General features: G+C 39.6%; 1 protein-coding gene across 16 annotated transcripts in view; it reads left to right on the top strand.

Moving 5' to 3' along the window:
- MEF2C (myocyte enhancer factor 2C) overlaps positions 1–21,616 on the top strand; it is a 375,780-nt gene that overhangs the window by 286,972 nt on the left and 67,192 nt on the right. Inside the window, exon 1 of one of the 16 annotated variants that reach the window (XM_040342017.1) lies at positions 20,668–20,818. The exons of the other annotated variants lie outside the window; for them this stretch is intronic. The gene's annotated coding sequence lies outside the window, so the exon portion shown is untranslated. Of the gene's footprint in view, positions 1–20,667; positions 20,819–21,616 lie in introns of those variants that run through there. 16 annotated transcript variants of the gene reach the window in all.

The following is a 21,616-nucleotide window of genomic DNA, read 5'->3' as shown; positions in this document are numbered from 1 at the left end:
CCATTCCCGTCGAAGAAAAAGAGAACATGCTTTCTTTTTGGCTCGTCGAGTTCCTCGACAGTTTCCTCGCTGAAAAACGTACACACGAGCGGTTTCCTCAGCAAAAAAAATCTCCCACCAAGTTTCTTGATGGATTTTGCCGAGGAAACCGGTCGTGTGTACGAGGCCTCAGAGGAAGTGAAGTCCATACCGTTACTTGCCCATACCTGTTGATATATATATTTTTCATTGCCACCCCTTGCTCCTTGAAGTTCTTAGTAACAGTTACAGAAAATCTTGCCTGGCTGACAGTTGGGAAAAAATGTTACATGTAATCTTCTCATATGGCCGTAGCAGTGAAACATTTCTTCCAGTCCGGTCACAGAAGAATGTTCTTTGTTTTCACTGACACTGCCTCACATAGTAACAGCTTGTTGTATTTGAGTTTCATTGCCAGAGGGCAGGTTTATTTTTAAATCACCGAACTCCAAATTCTCTTTATTTTTCCAAGATTGGAAGCAGCTGAAATGCCTGAAGTTACAGGTTGGAGTCTTGCTCTACAATACGCAAAGGGAAGTGCCGTCCCCTCCCCTATTTGTTTTGTTTTTTTTTTCTTTTATTTTTCCTAATAAATGTCTGTTAACTGGTAGTCACCTAAAAATAGAAAGCAATCCAGCTAAAAATAGAGCAGTTTGCAGTCCTGCCAAGGAAAATGAAGAGGAATAGGCGTGGAATAGAAGCCTCAGTAACCCGGTCCTATTCATTCAGCCATCCCTATGAGAATGCAAGCAATGATAAAGTGACCTTGAAAAACCACAGGCCTTAGCTGCTCTCTTCAGACTTCTGGGTGCCACTAAACATTTCAGCCCAAGGATATATTTTTTCACATTGATCGTAAACACTTTCAGAAAGGCAAGGCATTGTTTCACAGACCTTGCTGTCTGAAACTTTCCTGTGCTTTATTTTTTTCTCACAATCTACAGGTATACGGTTTCATACAAACAGCGAATTGTTCAGTGAAATGAATCCATTCACTTCTGAATTCCTCAATAAATAATGCGCACAATTAAACAGATTTAATTAAAAAAAAGCTTTTATTTATTTACATTTTGAAGGATGAGTTTTTTTTATTATTATTATTAATACAAAATAAAATAAAGTTTTAGAGTACTTTATTTTTTCTCTTAAATAATACAATTTACAGAGCCCATACGTGCCGCCTCATCAGTGCCCATCAGAGCCGACTCATCAGTGCGTCAGTGAAGGGGAAAATAAAATTTTATGACAGAAACTAAAAAAATATATTTTTTTCAAAAATGTTGGTCTTTTTTAGTTTGTTTAGCAAAAAATAAAAACCGCAGAGGTGATCAAATACTACCAAAATAAAGCTCTATTTGTGGGAATAAAAGGACAAAAATTTAGTTTGGGTACAGTGTTGCATGACCGCGCAATTATCATTCAAATTGTGACAGCGCTGAAAGCTGAAAATTGTCCTGGGCAGGAAGGAGCGTAAGTGCCTGGAATTGAAGTGGTTAACGAGCTGTGTAGATTTGTGTGAGGGTATGTGTGCGCACATGTTTTATATACCGGTATTACATTTACATTATGATTGCTATGTTTAACCACAGATCACTGCACCAGAAAAATATAGCTATGAAATCTAAATGGTAGGTAACCTGGATTTTTGGCTTCAGTGTGGAATCTATTTATATAAGTCTTAGCTGTATCGTTTAGTCATAATACACCTTGTTGTTGTCCTATCCTCATACATTATGTATCTAAAAATCAATGTCATTTAGACCTTGTATGCCTGAAGAAGGTTATCAGATGTAGCTAAAGGTAGTTGCCTTATTTTAGAAAATGACCTTCCTTTCTAATTGATCAATATCGAGCCCAAAATTTGCAGGAGCGCAAAAGGAGATGAGGTATTTTCTGCGTTGTGCTGCCTCCCCTGTTAAAAAAGAACACATCATGCTGTATACAGTTACCAAAAATGAGACTAATACATTATATACACAACTTTTTCCATCACAGTCAACACTATCTTGCATATCTAAAATTATAAAATAATATTATTAAAGTTGACCTCTTTCTTGCTCCCAGGTGACCAATATGGTCACCTGGGAGCAAGAAAGAGGTCAACTTTAATAATATTATTTTATAATCATTATTGCTCCCTACCCTTCCAAACACTCTCTCCCCCACCTTTCCGAACCCAGACCCTGCAACCCCCTTTTCTCCATCCTGTTCTTCTAATAGTTTCTGAATTGATGCTAGCTTATTCCCTCAAATCTCAAAGTAAACAGCCTTCTTCAAAAAAGAGGCTTCAGTATTTGGCTTTTTGGATTTGTGCCATTAAAGGGTTAGTCCACCTTTAGGAATACAACTACCCATGCAGGTAAATGGTATTTGGAGATTAAAGCAAACTGTGCAGCTCTGACTAAAGTTTAATCATCCCCTTGCTATAGGTGCAGGCCATTTACATATCTCCCAAAGCCTGACTGGAATACTGCTAGGACATTGCTAAGTGAGGCCTAGTCATTACTGTTCATCTCCACTATCACGGTAATCAACTTTTTCCTTGATTCAAACCCCCTTGCATGCTTTTGTTCTCCACTAATGCAGTAGCTCTGAGCTCAGTGTTTGAGAGCTCACTCCTGTGATATAGAAGGTGAGCAATAATGACTGGGCCTTATTTATCAATGTCCAAGCAGCATCCTGTGAGTGTTCAGTTGGGCTTCATGAGCTACATAAATGGCTACACCTATAGCAAGGGCATTATTCAAATTTAGTCAGAGCTGCACAGTTTGTTTTAATCTACAGACTATCTGTATAGGCAGTTTTTTGGTAAAGGTGAGCTAACCCTTTATGGCAGTGGTTCTCAACCTTTCTAGTGCTGTGACCCCTTAATAAAATTTCCCAAGTTGTGGGGACCCCTAACAGTAAAAATTATTGTCGTAGCGTGGGTTGTCCGCACCCAAGGAAAGGCAATGGAATGAGTGGTAGTGCTGGCAGGGAGTTGGGATGAGTGGCAGTGCTGGCAGGGAGTTCTGATCAGCCAACTTAGGTGCTCTTGATGAAGGTCATCTGCTGATCTGAGAACTGTAGTGGGGACTTTTAATGGCAACTATAATCACAGGTTGTGTTACTTACTGTGTCTCCGACTTTGTGGTATCTCGTAGCAGTGACACCTATGCCAAAATCAGGAGATGGGGTCTCCAGCTCCTCCCATTTCCCATTCCTCACCAGTCAGCTGACATCTAGTTTCTGTTCCCTAGCCAATGACGTTAACTGAATGGGCAGCTGTGAAGAGGCTGAGTGGGCGGCCACGGGCCCCAGGAACAGCCCTGCTGGGTAGCCACAGGTTCCAGGGATGTCCTGCTGGGTGACCGCAAAAAGGCTGGAAGAGCAGTGCAGGCTTCAGGAACCGCCCAGGATTCGGTGACCCCTGGCAAATCATCATTCGACCCCCAAGGGGGTCCCGACCTCCAGGTTGAGAACCACTGCTTTATGGTATCCCCCTTAGTTTTATGCTCTGTTTGTATATAAAACAAAAAAAAACATCATGACACACCCTAATTCTTTTAGGACCTGGGGTAATGTTGACCTTCTGTTCCTATGTTACTTTTGTACATACGTTGTTTGTTCTAAAAGTTAACATGTACATTTGATGAAATCTGAAATAACAATAATGACAAAAATAGTATTGAAGGTTTCTGTCTAAATAGGAAACAATTGCAAAATGACCCCATAAAAGGCCAGACCTTGTTATCTTAAATTGTACTGCATTAAAACTCTTCTAACGTTACCGCCAAACCATTTGAGGTTGAAAGGAAATTGTTATGCATAGTATTCCGTGATTCTCAGGCATAATGAGTATCTTGGTTGCCCTTGGACTCATAAAGCAAACAAGAATGTTGGAAAACATGGTGCGCTAGTTTTGAAATCAACATAACATTATATTTCTTTGGAATGATTGTTTCCAACTCTAGAGTTATCCCACACATTGGGGTTGATTTACTAAAGACAAATCCCCTTTGCACTACAAGTGCACTTGGAAGTGCAGTCACTTTAGATCTAAAGGTGAACTGCACTGCAATGATGTGAACTATGCCAATAGGATTACCTTGATTTTTGGAGATCTATGCAGTTAGAGTGCAGTTCATAATGCAGCTAAATGCATCCAACTGCGTTCGGTGTGAAAGGGCCCTAAATGTTTTTTTGATACTGTTAAATGAATGGGTTTAGTTCCACTTAAAAAAGAAAAAAAGGTGAACAGTAAGATGCATTGTAACAACACATCACACTGCCCCTTTGCAGTGTAAACACTTCCACCAGGGTGAATTGATCCTAAAAGGTCTCTAGAATAATGCCTTGTACACGCGATCGGGTTTCTCGCCGGTCAAAAGACCGCCGGGAAACCCGAGGGGAAAACCGAGAATCGGCTCGGTCACTTTTCCCGTGTACACACGGACAGTTTTCCCAACAGGGAACTTTGGTCAGGAAAACCGTCCGTGTGTATGCTCCACAGCAGTGTTTCCCCATAGGAAAACTGCAGGAAAGAAACCGCCGCGAATCGCGACGGGAAACAAATAGAACATGTTCTCATTTTTTTCCCACTGTTTTTCTGTCGGGAAAACTGCTAGGGAGCATACACAAAAGACCAATAGAAAACATGACATTTTTCCTGTCGGGAAAACCGGTCGTGTGTACGAGGCATAAGAAAAAATAATAATAAAAAAAATAAAAAATAAAGATTAAAAAGAAAAGTACACCTACAGATCCAGAAATGGGTCAAATTTACTATTTAATGAAGTTATACAATAATAATATTGATGATGAAGGTAAAAGTGGGATAGTGACCGGCTTGAAAGACAGTAATTAGCAGTTTTATTTTCAGTTTTTCTTCCCAATTAAATGATCTCTTTAGCTAAAGTGAATCTACCAGACTTATGTCACGCTTCATGCTGCAAACACATAACAAAGTATGTTTCTTCCTGTGTGATACCGAAAGGCTTACTGATATCTGATTACCCTGGACAAACACAGTTATAGGGTGTGGAGAGCGTACCTCGGCTGGCAGGGCCCGGCATCCCATGGTATTGTTATATGTAGTTCCTGTAAGCCTGCTGATGATAAGACTTACAAAACAAAGGCTGGTAATTGATGGAGCAGTCTACAGCCATTTCAGGAAGAATCGAGGTCCTTGTTTCCAGGCCCATTAACTTCTCTGGTCTCCTTCCTTCTTATACAAGGCATTTTGTCTTGTTGCACGTTGCCCCCCACCCCCCTGCTGCTCTTTGTAATGCATGCAGACCACAAGTGTCTCTTTTATGTAGTACACTGGCTGTAATTGTGCCTATGTGGTGTATTAGTAATTACCAGGCTGAATTCCCATATTGTATCCTTACTGCAGCCATGGAAAATAGGACACATAGCCCTGCCTGGTCACACTCAGCCTAGATAGTAAACTAGTTATAGTCTCGTCTCTTAAGATCCAGCCTTTCATGACCAAATGCATTTTTAATTTGAGCATGAATACGTCCTTACTGTACCCGTGAAATGTAATATTTACATTATTTACATTTTGAGTAGCAGCTTTAATCCATAATCTAAAAATAGGACACATTTGAATGTGCCACAAGTAATTTAAATGTATGGCACTGAAAGAAAGCACAGGGTGCTAATAGGCAGCAGTGGTCAAAAGCAATCCTTGTGATAAACTAGTGTAATTCTAAAATGCATGTACTTATAATTAAAACATACTTCCATGACATGTAATTTATGGGCTGCTGCTGGATTGGAGCTGTGCTGTAAAACATATGCTACTTCGACTTAAGGAAGTTCACTGCAGTTTCCTTAATATATGTAGGAGTCATTTGTATAAGCTAGTAACAACGAACATTAAAGTAATGAGCTACTTGTTCTTCATGTTATTCTGTATGTTAATATGTACTTAACATAGTACGGAATGTATTAGGTGTTCAACAAAATGCTCATTATATTTGTGAAATGTAAGTCTTGTTAATACTCTAGATGACAGATGGATCAATGTTACAATTTGAATGCAGTCTTACACTTAAGGTAAATTATAGTATATTCAGATGAGTAATTGGTTAGGACTTGAACAGCATGATTGCTGTTTGCTTTTTTGTATACATTTAGGTTAGAAAACATAAAATGAGGAGACCACCACTTTGAATGGGTCCTCCTTCCTAAACGCACAAGATTGTACAGCTCTCTGAAGTTGTACATTAAAATGAGGTGATTCTCACAAACAGTCGCTGTATTTTTTAGCTGTGATGCAATACCAGATTTCACCAGCAGGGGTTCTGCAGGTGAAATCTGGAACAGCATTATCCCATGGCAACCAGAAGATCGGGAGGAGGCCACTAGATGTTACCACACTGGTTTGAAAAGAAAATAGACATTTCCATGAAACTTCACGTACATTGCTGTGTGTGCATCTCCTTCTTAAAATGTTGATTGCCTGGTGGTATTTTTTAAAGGAGAAGTCCAGCCTGAGCTCAGTCGGCTGGGCTTCTCTAATTGGTCACAAGAGTGCAATTAGTTTTGCACTCCTGTGATCCGTTTTCAGCAGAGGGTGGTCTGAAGTCCGCTCTCTGCTGACGTCACCAAGATCAGTCCAAGTACTGCATCATGCTGACTTTGGAAGTCTAAATCCGCCAGGTGCCTGGACTGATGGCTGTCTCAGCCTCTCAGCGAGCCGCGCATACGGCCGCTCCCCGCCTCTCCTCAACTCATCGCTCCAATTAGCGTGGAGTAGCAGAGCAGTAGAGCTGCTGAATGACTGGCAGCAGCTCTTCGCTCGGGGAGGTGAAATAACCGAGCCATCGGTGGTGTTCAGTGGCTCGGTTCTCAGTGAAGAGGCGGCGGGGGGACAGATGCAGCATCAGACCGATGCTGCATCCACCTAGGTAAGTATGATTATGGGATAAAAAGAATCCCATACTTCTCTTTCAACTTCCATGTTAGTATTATATTACTCACTGACCAGTCAATAATATTAGTAAGCAGATTTGTTTTAAATATCAGCTTCACTGGATGCAGATTTTTTCAGCCTAAAAAGTATCAAAGCCAGTGAGAGCTGGCAGCTAGCATTTACATAGGGTTGCATTTTGCTCATTTTTGCTGGGCCAGCATGTTCCCCTTCAGTGACAGAGCTGCTACTAGGCTGATGCCAATACCACCTACAGATCTAAAGAAAGCATGCAGCTTAGACCCATCCAAACCAAAAGGTTCCTCTTGGTCTATCGTGTCATTTTAGTACTTTGTTCTGTATTTTTTGCTCTATAGGTGGTTACAATATTTCCATAAACTGTCAAGTGTCTGTTTTTCCAGCCTATTCATATACAATCTATCCTGACCTGCTTGTTTTTCACTTGCTAATTTAGTGCATTACTTAAGTTATATGTCTGCTGTCTGGCATCCACCGGTGAGCAGAAGTGAGATCAGCAACCAGGAAGTGTCCATAATTGAAGATTAATCCTCATTGTATGGGTCCTGCAGAAAGCTGGTCCTCGCTTAAACTGGCCATAGATCCATAGATTACCCTATTCATGCTAAACAGCATAGATGGAAGTATCTCCTGCTGTGAGCTATTTAATTGTGACACATGGCACCCACAGCTGCCAGTATACCTTAAGAGTGACTTCAGCTGATTTGCTTTTTTTTTGCCCATCTTAATTTTATGGAGCTCTGTGATATTGACAGGGACACCAACGGGCTCCAAATGTGGAAATTTGAACAGTTTAAGAGCTTAAGACTGTCAGGGGAATTCATAAAGAGTGTGTAGGATGCTCTTTTTAATTCCATTGTGCCTCTGCATGACAGATGTTGGTACGGGTGACAAACTTGTGTACTGATTGTAAACAGGTACATGAATGTGTGCCGTTCACCATGTGCATTGTGTCTGGAGTGTCCATACAAAATATCTGTCTACAGTTTGGCTGAACTTCCTCCCCTTGGGTGAGGACAGTGCTGGACCTCGTCACAAGTGAGTGTACTTTTATTGAAAGTCAGCAGCTACAGTATTTGTACAGTTTTCAGATTGAAGAACCACTTTAATTACCTCCAGTTTTGTTATCTACAAAGTGGAAGTAATTATTTCTGAATCTAGTGTAGTATTATTGGCACTTTGTAAAAGTGGAGCTATTAAGAACTTCCTGAATCTGCCACAAATAAAGCTACCTAATAGAGCATCAGGAATGTCTGAATCTAGCGCAGGCAATTCAAAGGGGCCATACCCACAGTAAAGTGTTGTTGGGACTTTATTAATTTCCCCATCTGTGCTTTGGAGGATTCCACGCTATCGTTTGGCAATACAGAAGTTCCACACATCCCATGACATAAGGCTTGTGTTTAGTAGGTGCTACACACAGCCTCATCCACATTCATTTTCTATTTGAGCATACATGTTTATTATGCTTAAAAAAAAAACACAGCCACCAATAGTATTTCTCTGACGTGCCGTAAAACAAAACAAACTCTTTTCTAAATATCTTGATTTGTCTCTTTAAGGAACAAGATAATGGCCTTGCTTGTTTTTATTCTGTTTAAACATCTATTGAAAGAATGTTTGCTTGCCAATTTTTATGCCAAATCTAACTGTGGTTTTGTTTTGTGGTCCCATGTGGTTTATGGTAAGACCACCTGACCCGATATTTGTGTGTAACCAGAACTAAAATTAAAACTTGGGACTGTCTCAAGAACAACAACAATAGCATCAATTGATATGTGCAGAATGACTTAATAAGCTTAGTGAATACTCTGACATGGTGTAGTGTGTATGTGCCACCGCTACGTTTTATTCATTAGGTAATCTTTATTTCTGGTTAGTAGTCCTTAGGCGCTGGGCAGGTACTTTCGATCCCAAGTTGTTGGAGAACCACTGGCCTCATGCACACTGGTATATTGTAAATGCTGTTTCTCCTTACGGGAGAAAATCAGCATTACAAACTAACCTAAGCTTTGTTTTTTCAAACCAGTTTAGCAGAGTTCAGCAGCGTTTAGTGTTTAGTCATTTATTTATTTCATTGGCTAGACTGAACATTGAAATGAATAAACGCTAAAGTGCTAAACGGACCTAGCACTTAGGCATGTTTAGACGTGTTTAGCATTTTTTATACCCAAAAGCTTCTCTCCCACAGCAGAATTGCGTTCAGGAGAAAGAGCTTTGACTGCTTCTAAACTCTGCTGCTTCTGCCTACGTCTGCATGAACACATAAGGGCAGATCCACATACATACGCTGCGCCCGGCGCAGATGTAAGATACGCTACGCCGCTGTAACTTACTTTGCTTTGGTTTGAATCCTCAACGAATTTGCGCCATAAGTTACGGTGACGTAGTGTATCTCTCGCGGCATAAGGGCGCGGAATTAAAATTGGGCGGGTAGGGGGCGTGTTTCATTTAAATGAAGTGCGTCCCCGCGCCGAACGAACTGCGCATGCGCCGTCCGTAAAAACTCCCAGGGTGCATTGCTCCAAATGACGTCGCAAGGACGTCATTGTTTTCAACGTGAACGTAAATGGCGTCCAGCCCCATTCACGGACGACTTACGCAAACGACGTAAAATTTTCAAAATTATACGCGGGAACGACGGCCATACTTAACATTGAGTACGCCACCATATAGCAGCTTTAACTATATGCCGGAAAAAGCCGAACGGAAACAACGTAAAAAAATGCGACGGCCGGTCGTACGTTCGTGGATCGTCGGAAATAGCTAATTTGCATACTCGGCGTGGATTACGACAGGAACGCCACCTAGCGGACGCCGAAAAATTGCATCTAAGATCCGACGGTGTACGAAGACCTACGCCTGTCGGATCTAACACAGATGCCGTTGTATCTTGTTTTGTGGATACCAAAACAAAGATACAATGCGCAAAATTTGGAAATTTCGCGGCGTATCAAGAGATACGCCGCATAATTTCTTTGAGGATCTGCCCCATAGGCTTTTATTGAGTTGGGTTCAGGGGCTTTGACAAAAAATGCCAAAAGCTCCTAAACATTCGTTTAGGAGAAGCAGTGTGCACAAGGCCTAAACAAACAGCTAATGTGTTTATATTTTCCTGAATTCCACTTTTAGACAATATCTTTGAAGTATTGGGACTATAGCTCTCAATAGTGTAATCAATAGTTATCAAATGTACAGATGCCTGAAGAAAAATAAATTGTGATACACTTTAGGATGTATTCCTCTTTTGCTTTGATCAGAGTCATCAAATATTCAAAGGATGTGAGGACAAAGTCATTATATTTTAAGTTATTATGCTACAGACCAAAAGATTGCCAAAGGCAATTTCATTTGTGTTAGAAGATGATAGCTTTGTGTTGTCCCTCTTTTTGGTCTGATGTTTAGACCTCTATAAAAAATGTTTACTATGTAACTACCATAAGGCTACATGCACATGACCGTAATAATTTACTGATCATATCGGCAACATTTTTCTGGAACATGAACAGTGTATGCCTTTGCGTTGCCATACATGTCTATGGCAATGCAAAGCAATGCTTAAAGCAGGTCAAATACAGGTTGGAAGGAAATCAACAACAGGACCATCGCATCTATCAATCAATTCTGAATGATCTCAGAAGCATCTCAAACTTATGCCATAGACATGTACATGAAGTGCATCAACACAGATCCTTAAAAAGCAGTTCTGATGTTTTCTTGTGGTGGGGAAACACATTGTTGACCCATTGTTATCTCTGTATAAGAGTACCATAACAGGATCGCCACCAAGTCACATCAACAGGGTGAGAATGAGCATTTGTTACTTTATTATGATCATACAGATGGGCCATAGTTTATATGGCCAGTTTAAGACACTGAAAGCTGAGTTGGTTAATAGGGCTTGGAACACACCATTGCTCTTGGCATTTTTATAATAAGTAATAGATGTGTTATAGCATACATTAATAGATGTGTTATAGCATATATTAATTGCATTACGATATGAGTCATCCATCAGACCTTAATAAGTATAGTTGTCATGTGAAATTTTAACGTGCAACCACACAATTACTGCACAACGACAGGAATAATGTTGCGGGTTACATTTAATCAGCATTATGCAAAAAGGATATAATGTGAGACTGCTAGAACCCCCATATGGTACTATATGCCTATAGTAACCATCTTCCCGATCCTGTTACTATGGCAATAAACACTTAAGTGACACATATGTATAATTAATGTTTGAGAATCTCAGGTAATTTTTAATTAAAAATGAAATCTGTTTTTTTTTTAATGGGGAAGATACCCAGTTGTTCAATAATGTAGTAGAAATGCATAGTATAAGTGAAGTATATATATATATATATATATATATATATATATATATATATATATATATATATATATATATATATACGTATGTAACAAAAAAGTATTTTTTATTGTAAATAACATATCCACATAAAATCATATTTATAACAAACAAATAAAATATATTATTGATATAATGGTTATTAAATTGATATATATATATATATATATATATATATATATATACATATATATATATATATATATATATATATATATATATATATATATATACACATATATGTATATATAAATAAAATACTGACCAATGCTGCTATCCTTGTTGAAAATTCTACCTACTAGAACAGTTTCCAAAGTCTGTTATCTCAACACTTTCATTCATTAAAGTGGAGGTTCACCCAAAAAATAAATTTTTAACATTACATTCAGCCGAGTTGTCCTAATGACAATCGGCTGTTTTTTTTTTTTTTTTTTCGTACATACCGTATTTTCACCGCCGCTTCCGGGTATGTCTTCTGCGGGACTGGGCGTTCCTATCTGATTGACAGGCTTCCGACCGTCGCATACTATGCGTCACGAGTTGCCGAAAGAAGCCGAACGTCGGTGCGCAGGTGCTGTATAGAGCCGCACCGACGTTCGGCTTCTTTCGGCAACTCGTGATGCGCTGTATGCGACGGTCGGAAGCCTGTCAATCAGATAGGAACGCCCAGTCCCACAGAAGACATACCCAGAAGCGGCGGTGAAATATGGTATGTACGGGGAGAAAAACAGCCGATTGTCATTAGGACAACTCGGCTGAATGTAATGTTGAAAATTTATTTTTGGGTGAACCCCCTCTTTAACTTGGAGCCAGCATGCGGCAAAATAAAGTCATAGTGAAATTAGGGCTCCTAATATACCTTCTTGTGTCAGGTCAAAGGCTCAAAAAGCACTGAAGCAAAAGACAGCCAGGCAGTTATTTTTTTCAGAAAGCAGTCAGATTTTGCATATTTCTCATTTGTAATTTCCTGTGGGACAAAAGTAGCAAAGATTAGAAACTTGGACCTTGTAAATGTGTATTTCAAAGGATAAACAATCCCTTTAACTTCCATAAAGGATTTGTCATGTTGTTGAGTGTTAGACACAAAGGAATTTGTTACAGGCCGCTTTTCATTAAGGCCCCATACACATTTTCATATTGATTATCCTGTTGTGTTCCAAGTAGCCCTGTACAACTTATAATGGTAGATAATAGAGCATGTGTAGCTTCACTTTGCTGCATAGAAAATGTATGTACAATGTCAAGTAGAAATAATTTTGTACATGAACATCTTCACACATATTTGGGAATCCTATTATTATGTCAGATATATTATTTTGTTAGTTTTATAAATTTGCCATTTAGGTTTAGTGACATGTTAAGGAAACTCATTGCCTAGATGTAAAGCCTGCCAGTAATAAAACGTGTTTGACATATGAATAGATTGTATTTTTATCTTAGTACCCGACAAACAAAACAATAGATATCTTGTGCTTGCATTGTTACGATCTGTGGCACAATAATTAATTGACCATTCTTCTACTATAATAATCTTTCTAATGTATACTGCTTAATGACTGTTATTTTTCACATGTCCTACCACCAGTCTTGTACCTTGTGGAGTACATTGCCTTTCCTATGGCTCTGCAACTATTGGACTGCTGTTTAGTCTAGGACCACATAAGGAATGAAGTCCGACTAGGGAGCTGTTACTACATGATATCATTAGTAATGATTTATTTCACTTCATTAATGCTTCCTTCCCATAGTATACAAATCACTGGGGCACCTGGTGTTTGGTTGTTGAAGCTTAGCACTGTAGTTACGATGCAAGAGCTAGAGAGCTTAAATAATTAATAATACATTTGATAGCTTACACCAATTTAGTTTTAACATGTAGATATGTGTTCAGCTCAGAAAACATGCTATGTGAAGCTTGAGAAATGTCTTGTTTTTAATTAAGCTACACCACAGAAAGTTAGGAGGGTTATACTGCTAAATGTCATATACCCCGTAAAAATAACCCAATAAGGAGATAATTATCTTTTTCGTCCTCTTTGTAGGTGCTGAGTACTAAAATGATGGCGCAAATCAGATCTTGTGTTACCCTATAACAATTAGTCATGTTCTAGATTAAGCTGGCTATACACTAGTAGATTATTGAATGAACGTTTGTTCCAAATTTCATACGAAAATTCTAACAGTGTTTAAAGACTTGTTGAATATCATTCAAAAGTACTTGGTTTTAACACTTGATTTTAGAACAAATGGACTGTCCCCAATGAAAACCAGATAAACTGTTTGAAATTCATTCGTTCAAGAAAAACATTTCCATCCTGCTCCTTTGAATTTTCTCATCTGACTAAGGATTAGAAAATTAAATGTGTATTCTTAAGGGAAAACTTTCTAACAAATTTTTGCTTGTTTATACCCAGCTTTATTCTGGGATGGAAAGAGCACAGTGGTGTGACTGGTTACTACTGACAAACACAAGCACTGCCCTGTATACTTGTAAATGGAACATGCCACTTGCATTCGGTAATCAGAAGTTTCCATTATCAAGCAATTTTCCTTGGGCAGCACCGTATGCATAGCTAGGAAATTTCCCTTCAAAGTGGAAACTCTGATAAACAGCATGCTCAGTTCCCACCTACTGTATGTGACTGCACACACATTTTACCTTATCTGTTTAATTCACAGTATTTATCTTGTGTACCCTTTAGTTTGTGTATTTTGGATATTTTTTATTCCTTCACAACATACTTCGCATTTACTGTACATGTTACAAATTTTGCAAGAGTAATGAAGCTCAACTGCTCAACTGCTCTATGGGTCCAATTAGCTAACCTCAAAATCAATACAACACAAAAATACAGAGAAAAAAACATTAAAAACCAATTACTAGTTTTGCCAAGCTGAATTAATTTCAGTTTAAACATTGTGATGTTAGCTTTTGCTTTACTTGCTGCGTGTATTCATTCTGTTTTCTGTATCTGTACTTTATTGCTGTCATTTTGACATATATCTTGAAGTATTGCGGTCATTTTATCCTTGTGTAAATGATCTAATTAGACGTTCCCAAATCTGCAAATTTTAAACACATTTCTAGTCATGTTTTCAGATTAGTGAAGCCCTTTACCCAGAGTAATTGTTGTTCTTACTGTGGTTTGCAGTCCTCGTTTTCAGTCTTGGTCCACAAGGACTATTCTTGATAAGGCACTTGACCACACAATCTTACAGAAATATTTGAAAGTTTTGGGTTCTTATAGGTGAACCTCTAGTTTCATCTTGCATTCAGCAATGTGGGAAAGATGTATAAAGAGTGAACTTGTCTTTGATGTTTAGTGTGAACTTGTACTGAATAGAATGTATACTATGGCCACCACAGAAATGATGGTTCGTTGGAACAGCTCAATCATAGACACTGATTTTAAAGTAAAATTCCAGTAAAGCCCTGACTACTCTTAGAAATATTTCCTCCCCCCCTCCCAACACCTATTCTGACTGTGCAAACAAAGATCCATATACTTACCTATTTTCAGTCCGCTCCAGTCTGGTCATATTATTGACTTCCCTGTGTCAGCCAGCATCGGCTTCAGAGGATTGAAGGGAGGGCCAACAACAAATGTGCCATAGTAAGCCTATAGGTGACGTCACCGCTCAGGCATTAGCAGCCATTGTCAAAGGCTCTCTCTATTCTCCTGCAGCCATAGGGGGGAGATCATGTGACCAGACCGTAAAGGCCTGAAAATAGGTAGGTATACAGGGCCAAATCTTCAAAGGAGATACGCAGGCTGAACTGCTGTTCAGCCTGCGTATCCCTGTGGCTATCTTTGGAACTGATCCTCAGAAGGATTTTTCCAAAGATAGTCAGAAGATCCGACATCTGTAAGACACTTACACTGTCGAATCTTAGGATGCAGTACCGCATCTGCCGCTGGGGGCATTTCGAGTCGAAATGCCGGCTAGCGTATGCAAATGAGTACTTAAGCAGATCCACAAAGCTTTTAAGCTTTGTGTTTTCTGCGTAAGTTACGATTTGCTTGCGCAAAATTAGGGCTGGTTTTACAATGTGTAAAGTTAGTACACCATGTAAAACCAGACCTTTTTTTCGATCGCCGCGTTTTTTTTTTAATTTAGATTTTTTTTTTTTGGCACGTAACTTTTTTTTTACCCGTCGCAACTTTATTGTCCCGTCGCAATCCACAAAGCCCGGCGTAAATTACGTTCGCGCGCTGCCCGTCGGGAAAAATGATGTCACACGCATTCGCAGTACGTCCGGCGCGGGAGCGCGCCTCATTTGAATAGGAATCGCCCCCTCGAGCAGACGACCGCCTTGCGACGGAGGCACTTAGGTTACACGGCGTGTAATTTCTAGGTAAGTGCTTTGTGGATCGGGCACTTAGGTAGAAATTTAACGCCTGCGTAACTTAACTGCTGAAAGTTAAGTTAAGCAGGTTTTTTGAGAATTTGGCCCACAGATTTTTTTCTTACATGGGTTAGTTAAAATAGATGTTAGAAGGGATGAGGAACCTTTTTTAAAAGTAGGTGGGGTTTGACCAGAAACCAACTTTAAGTGGTTTGCACTTTCAGCTCCCTCCATCAATGTAAAATGCTTGTAGGCATTTTAAATTGTATGCTTGTTGGCACTGCCAATGTAAAAAGCCAATGTAAAAAGCCTGTAGAATAAAAAAGTTAATAAATACACTTATGCCACATACAAATTTTTTTTATGTGATTTCTCTCAAGCCTGCCTTGCATACACACGTTCATGAAAAAAAAAAACGCTCAAGCAAAGCACGGTGACGTAATACACATACAACGGTACTATAAAGGGGACGTTCCATTCAAATGGCACCACCCTTTGGGCTGCTTTTGCTGATCCTCGTGTTGGTAAAAGTTTGGTGAGAGACGATTCACGCTTTTCAACCTTGTGCTTTTTAGTCCGTTACAGCATGACGCATGTGCTATCTCCATTACGAACGCTAGTTTTACCAGAACGAGCACTCCTGTCTCATACTTGATTCTGAGCATGCGCATTTTTTTCCCCTCGGAAAAGCATACACACGAGCAGTTTTCGCGGCGAAAAAAGAACGACGGAAAAACTACGAGAAAAAATAGAGCAGGTTCTAATTTTTTTGCAGGTAGTTTTCTCGTCGAGAAAACTGCTATGAAGCATACACACGACCAGTTTTCACAACCAATCTAAAAAATGGCAGTTTGCGCGGCATTGGCATAAACTTTGCTTATGCAAAGAATGCATCCCTATGCATGCACACCTATGCTAGAACACCTATGCTTACCTTTCCTTGGCTTCCATACTGCAGAGGGTGATGTTATGATCCTTGGGACTAGATCCCAGGGAATATAGTGTAGCTGTAGTTTTGCGAGATGACACTACAGCATTGAACAATGAGTGTCTTCTTGTAAAATGTGAATATTATCCAGTATCTTGACAGAAGGAGTGTTATGCAACCCTAACTTAAGCATATTTATTATATTTTTCCCTACAGTTTTTTTGGGGGCAGGAAAACAGCTATTTAGGTTAGAGAAGAGAGCCCATATAGATTAAGAATGTAAGGTCCTCCTTAAGCAAATTTGCAAAAAGTATAAATAAAACCTCTTTCAGGGCACTGGGATTAATTCATTTTATGAAAACAAATGTGTGTATGTATATATATATATATATATATATATATATATATATATATATATATATATATACATGACATTTTGGGTATATAATATAAACAAAATAGTATTTATTGTATTATCCTTTACTTTGACATGCACTTTAAGCCATATGATATATGGAAAGTAGTATTACATCCATTATCATTGCTGGAAAGTCTTACGTTATACTGCCTTCTGTAGTTTAAGTGACCAGGGCTCATGTTATTGACAGTATGTCAAGTATGAAAAACAGGCAGCTTTAACCCTACGAGATTAAGGGCACTGATCTGCAGAGGCATAGGAGAAGGTTCCATCTATGGCCATGTAGCAGAATAAGCTTTTGCGATTGGCTGATGTTGTTTGGCCTTTGCCGACTTAGACAACAGGTGCAGACTTGCTGACAGGTGGGGATATCTGGGATAACCGAAATTGCTGATGGCTAGTGATGTAGTCCCGTGTCAGATTGTAAACTGCTGAGCTTTGACAGAACAGATAGCCAACATGTGTGCTTTCAGATCATTTCATTCTCTCAATCACTCTGAAGAACTGTTGGCCTCAGATCAAATCCCTGGAGTATACAGTCAGGTCCAAACAGAACCTAGATATGTTATTATTTAAGACTTCTGTCAAAAGAACGCGAACATGATCTTCTCAGTGGTGGCTTGGTGTCACAAGTCAACTTGATATGGCTGTTTGTGTGTTTCTTATTTCGCGTCTCCTAGGCTTTAACCAAGTACATCATATGTTTTCTAATAAACATTTATAAGAAACTAGAAATAAAATAAATTTTAAGCTGTTTCCCACAGTAGCCCTTCATTTTGTGATTCAGACCTCTTTGCAGTCGTCTCTCACTGCTGATAATTTTATTAGAAGCTGAAGGTGGTCTCACGATATGTTGTCGCTGATAGGGTATTAACATTTTATTATATTTTATCCTATCAGTCCATTATGCCCTATCCTAAAAAAAAATGTATGTGATTTGTTAAAAAAAAATGTCTAGATACAGCAGTAAACAGCTTGCTCCGTCGTATTGGGGCTGTGGTTGTTACCACCAAAGGATAATTTGCTGATTAATGCAAAAGGTCTATATTTTCTTATAATAATACCACACACAGTTAAGGGGTATTGTTTTTCATATAGAGATTTAATTTGAACATTTTCTCTAACAGCACCACTCTTTAAAGAGATGTGTTGGGACGTAATACCAATGACAGTATAGAAAATTGGTGAAAGGAGCTTTTGAAGTACAGGTAGGCTCTTTTTAAGCTGTGACCCACCAAAGCACAGTCTATTCTCTGTTTAACATTTTTAAGCATATTTGCAACACGAAATAATGAGGTACAATGTCCAGTAAGCCATATGAAGCAAACAGCAGTTCGGAACATGTGTCATTGATAGGAGGTAGAAAGTGCAGACAACTAGAGATGTGCAGAAGATTTGCTTACTAAAGATCGCACTTGGCCGTAGCACAGGTGAATGGAAATTGTTGCACGTATACACATGAATGTTTAGCTGCTTGCAAAATATACTAGCTTTTGTTTTTTTGTTTAAAGAGATACATTTTACACAAAAACTTAAAGAGAGAATTTTTCCTTGCCTGCAAAAAGCATTCCTAATATCCCATTCTCCGGCCTCACATACCAACCCACATGTCCATGCTGAATCTCCCATAATCAGGAGTTGGCTTAATTTTTACAGCCATCCTTCTGGTGGCGTTTCCTTGATCTTGTGCATGCTTACACATGCCGCAGGTCTTGAATGGCACACAGAAACATTCCTATGGCTAGTCAAACATCACCCACGCATAGGTGAGAAATCGGGAATTAAAGGGCAAAGCAAGTCAACAAATTAAACTAATCAGTGATCAACAATTGCTACCCAGCAAAGACCAGCACTCAGGGCCGATCCTAGGCAGGGTGCACAGGGTGCTTTGCACCCAGGCGCCTGCAGAGGTGGGGGCTTCCAAATGCCAGATTTCTCCCCTCCCTCCTTCTCTCCTTGTTTGTGTCCATCCAGAACTGATGTGTTAGCATAGGGCAGTCCGTCCAGCTTGGCAGTGCTCAGGGGAGGGGCCACTCCTCTTTCTGACACGAGGGTTCTAGTTTTCAGTGGCTGCTGAGTGCTGATGTGCAGGAATGAATTCCTCACACTGGGAGTCTTGGATCCCGCTCTGTCTCCACCAACTCCAGTTGGAATGCCTCCCCCTCCTATCTCTAACTCGGGCATTATAGAGAGAGAACTGAGGTAAGTCACAGTGTTCAGTGTGCTGTGTGCTGGGGGATGGCATCCCCAGCATCCCTTTACATGTGCTCTGGGCTGTCCCTGCTCTAGATGTTTTATGGCATGATAGATTGCATAGGATACACAGCCCCTGCCCACTCCTGTGCCTCAGTAGTCCATCTACAGATGTGATGTATAATGAGATGCACCAAGAGCCCTTTCACACTGACAGTGTAGGGGGCATCAGCGGTAAAGCGCCGCAAGTTTTATAGAAATATTTCTGCACCCAGGCGCCTGTGACTCTAGGATCGGCCCTGCCAGCACTGCTCTAGAATCTGAAAGATTGCCCAGTTTGCATGAGTTGTCTGGTATTCACTGAAGCCAGAATCCAGACAGTACCTAACTGGGCCACAGGGGGTGAACATCTCGAAATCTGTACTGTCTCACCACCTTTCTGTCTATTTGCTGTGTTACTTGCCAAACACAAACTTTTAAAGCAGGTTTAAATTGGTTCAGTGATCAGGAAACTTTTTAGTGCTTAGATTATTTACATCAGGCTTTTGTATGTGAGAGACAGCAAAGATCATGTAGTGGGTCTGTTTTGGAATGGCTCCACTGCATCACAAGGAGAGAGGCCCAGATTACCAGCTTCTGGCAACAAGGAGTGGATTGAACTGGTGCATTACAGTAACACCTAAAGGCAATATGAACACAAAATTCTTATTGGTACTTCTAGCAGTGCTTCTGCATTTCTTTTCTATGTAGTTTCTAAAATGAACATTATAAATACCATGTTTTATTGCTGTCGTTTGCCTTCCCGTGACGCATCTCCCCCATCAGGTAATGAAGTGAGTGGTGGGCAGAGACATGTTTCATTATTGACTTCGATACTGGAAGTGACATTCCCTGACCTTTCCTATTATTAGTCCTATGATTCTAGCATTCGCAATGAAAGGTAGCCACAAGTAATTCATGGCATTACAGAAAGAGAATTTAAAAGACTATAGTTTTTTGCTCAGTGATTATGCTAACTGTGCAAAAAAAGAGTGTGTTTTTGCCTGGGGGGTGACACTTGCTTTAAAGTTGAAGACTAGTTAAAAAAAAAAAATCTCTACAGCTTTAGCTACATTACTTACCTGTAATGAAGTACATATGTCCCATGATGCAGAGCCTGATGAATTCTGTAGAAATCTTCACTGCAGGGCTGTCCTGTCCTCTTCCTGCACCTGAATTTCCAGTTCGGCCACTGGACTCAGTTTCTAAAAATGATCTGATTGGTACATGCCCTTCCTGCCCTCCCCGTTATTGAGCAAAGTTCTTTCACTGATTATACTGTCTGTAACATGATTTGAGAATAGGGGAGAGAATCCTGTGACTGATTAGACTCTTCCCTATTCACAGATCATGTTACAGGCAGTGAAAGAACTTTTTTCAATGATAGGAAGGAGCATGTCCCCATCAGATCCTCTTTAGTGCAGCTGAACCGGGAGACCCAAAGCTGTTATCCCCCACAGCTCTAGGAGTTCAACAGCAGGAAGAGGACAGGCAATCCTGCAGTGAAGATTTCTACAAATTCCATCAGCCTGTACAACATGAAACATTCTTCATTATAGGTAAGTAATGTAACTGAAGTTGTTTAACACATTTTTTTTTTTAAACTAAACTTCAGAAATAAGTTCGGATCAGGCTGTGCTCATTGTATGCATTTAAATCTTTAGCTTTCAGTTCTTATAACACCGTGCACTACATCTTATACAGTTTGGACTTTGGTGGTTTCTGAACAGGTTCATAATTCATCATGACTTAATGATACACTTAATGTATTCTTCTACTTTGTATTATAGTTACCTTTCCCTTCCTACTAAATAATGAATTTAATGCGCATTTGTGTGTTTAATGTAAATGTGAGTTGCAGTATGTCGTATATTAACAGTAACTTCGATAAGATTACATGAACTTTAGCTGAGAAGCTGGCACCTGTTTACATGTGGCAATGTATACTTGCATGCTTCAGCCTGTCACTGAAATGACACGAAGGGCTCTTTGCAACACATTGTAAACAGCAGCAATGGGAAGTAACACTTGGCAACTAGCAGCTGGCAACACTCTACTGCATTAACTATTTATTGACTGAATTCTATGGGTAATAGAGTGGTATTGTACTAGAGTATTAAAAAGCATCTCCACCCAACTTCATTAAACATCCAATTCAAACCGATCCCAACTCAGCACCCCCAGAAATCACCTCCATTAAACTTTTACTTTGAGTTCTTACAGTAGAAAAACATTGTTAAAATTAGGATCACCCAAGCCATGAATCACAGTAAAATTGAATCCATTATTTTCATATTTGGCAACCGAATCAGGCTTTAACACCACGCACCTAGAAACATGACCACTACATCCACCCA

This window comes from Rana temporaria, chromosome 1, assembly GCF_905171775.1.
Source record: "Rana temporaria chromosome 1, aRanTem1.1, whole genome shotgun sequence".
NCBI classification, from domain to species: Eukaryota; Metazoa; Chordata; class Amphibia; order Anura; family Ranidae; genus Rana; species Rana temporaria.
This window is presented reverse-complemented; position numbering and strand designations above follow the sequence as displayed.